Below are 3,998 nucleotides of genomic sequence, written 5' to 3'. Positions count from 1 at the left end.
TGCTTCAGCATGTATATATATGTATTGTAGCATTTAAAGGAACATAATGAAAAATCAATCTTGTATCCCAATTTTTGGATTGAAGGGAAAATCTCTGTGTATTTGTTTTGTGTTTCTTGCCATTGTATATTTTCTATTTTTTAATAATTTGTTTGCAAGTAATTTCTGTACAAGGTTAAAACCTACATTTGGTATCAGACTTGTTTTAGCTTCAAGGGGATGCCTTTGCTACTGAGAGGTTTTTCTCGGGCCTGTGGTAGATCTTGTTCAAGCGGAGATCTATGGGATCGATTCTTGCGATGAAAGAATATGACAAGCAGTGGAAAGATATAGATCAAGAAATTTAATGGTCATAGTTTTGAGTTGTGGAAACTCAATACGGAGGATTTGCTAGTGGATAAAGATCAATGGATCATGGTACATCTAGGTACTAAACAAATGATAATGTCAGCAACAGACTAGTCAAAGATGGATCAGAAGGTAAAGAGCATAATAATTATCATAATTTGGATTAGGCGCAAGAAATAGATCAAAAATAAAAGTTCTTAGAATGGCTCGAAACCTAAACTATCATGTCCATCTCGGAAAAACGATCCTAATGCAACTTGTTTCATTGAAAGTCGAGTTCATATGAGAAAGTTATTTTGTTTTGATCGCTTCGTTAAACAGTAAAAATTTGCAAAAAAAAAAAATGCCCAGTCATTGCATAGTCAGAAGTCCATATTGTTGACATGGCAGGTGACTAAGCATGCTCAACGATGGTCAATGGTGAATCAGGGATGGACAAGTGTCATTGTTTGGTTGGTTTGTACAGGGGTGTGTTGGCACAATTCTATTGGTTCATTTCTAGACCAATGGAAGAATGTCACGTGGCAAGCCCGAAGGCTGCCACATGGCACCTCCTAAAGGTCATGACGACATATATACATTGGAGCAAAATTTTGGTTGGAGGTCGGGTAAAACCCGCAACCTTCAGCCTACCATCCCTGCGCCTTCACTTCCTTCTCTACACCGTGGTTCTTACCATGTAATAACTTTGCATACATTTAACATGTAAAGTTTTGGAGGATGGAGATTAGGGGAGGGCCAACCCTTTCCCCATGTGAATAGAATGATACAAACTGCGATGGTCATGGTTATGAATTGATGGCTCTGGCATACAATACTCTGCGATGGTTAAGTGTTTGCATGTGAACACAATTTAACAAACCGCAAATGGTTGCGTTACCTCGACGACTATCCTAACCACTCCGTGACGTTAACTCTGAATGTGAATGCAATACTACAACCACTAACGGTCAGCTCCGATGGTTCTAGCCACAACATTTAATGTGACGTTGACATTGCATGTGACCAGGCCAACAAAACTGCCAAACATAACAGTTTAGTTAACACTAATCGCAGACTTAAATTAATTAATCTGAGTTTACAACAGTTAGGCATAGTTTAACATCGAGATTAATATGGTAGTGGATTTGGTGATGCCCCCAAATTCTGGCTTGCCTCCAAAATTAGCGTGCTAACTAGGGTCATTCTAAATTTAGCAGAGTTTTTCTAGGAAAAGACTGACTGAGCCCTAGAGAAGTCAATTTTTGACCAAATTGAGCTCAGAAAGAGGTGTTCTTGGCTAGTTTGGACATTATGAACTCATTGGTGTAGGTTTCAAAGGCAAAGGAGAACCTTTGTGCATGATATACCCATGTTGAAGTTAATGAAGCTTAGGGCCACTAGTGGAGGAGGTTTAGCACAGTTTAGCCAGAGTCAGTTTTCAAATATGTAATAGTCATTTTTGGGGTTTTTGGGTCCTTTGAACCCAATGGTACAATCTAAAAATCCATTGGAGTTGAGTAGAAACTTGTAATCAGACATTTGATCAATAATTCCAAAAAGGACCTAGCCTTTGAAGGAGGTCCTAGGAGATGTAGCCCAATACTGGAGAGTGAAATCCTTGATCAGTTTTATGTTGTGAGTGTATTGTGTGTTATATCTACAATATTAATTGTTGTTCATGTTATTTAAATAGCTAATTAACTTATAATTTGTCACACATGATACATAAAACACATATAACTTGACACATAAACCTCTTGTGTAACTAGATAAATGAGACAAATCAAAACATGTTTTAACTATTGAGGGAGCTCGCATAACAATTACAAGTTCTCCCAAGATTTTACATCAAATATGGTTGTGCATCTCATATTCAGTATTGTTGATTGTATCAGGGGAAGCTGCGATGAAGGATTTTTTGGTCAAGTTAGGGACTTTATACCAATCTAAGTCTCTAGTGAAAAAAATTTTCCTACAAAAAGAGTTGTATAACCTGAGGATGAAGGATGGAGACTTAGTGACAGAGCATCTAAACGCTTTTAATATTGTGGAAAGTCAATCATTATCTATTGATATAAAAAATTTATGTGAAGATAAGTGCATCAGTTTGTTATGTTCTCTACCAAATTCTTGGGATAGCCTGGTTGTTGCTTGTTGGACACAACCCAACTTGGCCAAATTATGGGCAGATTTTGGGAAAAAATGGTTAGGACATTCCGACACATAGGAAATAGTTAAGTATAACTTGGTCTAGTGTAGAGTTAGGTAAAATGTGTTTCTTTACTATGTACATTTGTAACTTACAATCTGACGGTCATGATATGTTCTAGACATGAAGTGATCTGACGGTTCATTCTCTCCTCGGTATTACTGACACTTGATCTGTGGCTTAACACCCAATTGGTCCATGATATATATTTAAAGAGCATGGAGGGTCATTTGTAGGGTGACCATTCATGATAGAAGCTTATGTAAATTTTCTTTCTTTCATTAACAAATTTCCTGAAGTGGCCGCACTGGCTCAGGCCATGGACTGTTTCCCTCTTTGAGGGTTTTAACCACATCAAGAATACTGGTGTATTGATATGTGATTTTTTTGTGAGTGGTGTCCTTTGGTGTTCTATCTAAGGAACTTACCGTGTAAATTCCTACATGGTATTAGAGCTATTTGAGGGCCTCATCCATTGGTGATCCAAATCTGAAGCCATACAACTGCGTCTGACTGTCGTTTCCTAGATCTACTATTTTTTATTACTTTTAGGTAGAGTGGACTGCTCTATTGTGTTAAGAGAATATGTTCCAGTGAGGAACCCCTTTTGTTTCACGCAAAAAGGTTTCTGGTAGCCCTAGCTACATCATTATTAAGATATGGAGGTATACACTCTTTATTTGCAGTTTTAGTTATTCATATCTCTTGTTTATTTTAGTTTATTTAGCTCTCTATTCTTTATTACAGGATCTATACCTTTTATTTTTGCGTATGGTCTTTGCCCCGTGACTCTAAGATATCTGGGAAAATAAGAAAGAGAAAGGAAGGATTTTTCTCATTCGTATGCTCTTTTCCACCACACCTTAGTGTGATCTCAAAAAATCAGAAACATAGAGGAAAATATTTAGTTTCTGGCGAAAGATAACTTCAAGCCATAAGGTTTGGTTTTTTTTGCATGTCCGTGTTGATTTGTATGCTTTTTTGTTTTGTAGGAAAAAAAGAGCATTTTCAAGTAGGAACGCACCCCAAATCTTTAGTGACTAAAAAAGCCCCTTCCTCTTTTCCAAAAATTTCTAACCTTTTAAACTAGCTCACTTGGTCCAAAGTTACTTTATGGGAATAGAGGTCTTGGGTTCAAGTATTTCTTTTTGTTGAGTTACTTTTTCAAAATGCACATCTAATTTATGTTTTAAAGTTAATTTATGTAAAAGTGTTCTTGTAGGTTTTATCCCCATACAAAAATTACCTGCATAAATTCTAGAATACAGAAAATAAACAATGCTAGAGCATAACACATAAAACACATATACACAGAGGTTTTCCCCTGGATCCCAAAACTGGGACTACCAACTTTATTTTTCATTATGTTTTTCTTTGCATGTCCATGTTGGTTTGTGTGTGTCTTTTTTTTGTAGGAAAAAAATAGTTTTTTCAAGTAAGCATGCACCCTAAAGCTTCA

This window comes from Pinus tabuliformis, chromosome 6, assembly GCF_031772625.1.
Source record: "Pinus tabuliformis cultivar Carrire ecotype Pingquan chromosome 6, CPIR1, whole genome shotgun sequence".
NCBI classification, from domain to species: Eukaryota; Viridiplantae; Streptophyta; class Pinopsida; order Pinales; family Pinaceae; genus Pinus; species Pinus tabuliformis.
This window is presented reverse-complemented; position numbering follows the sequence as displayed.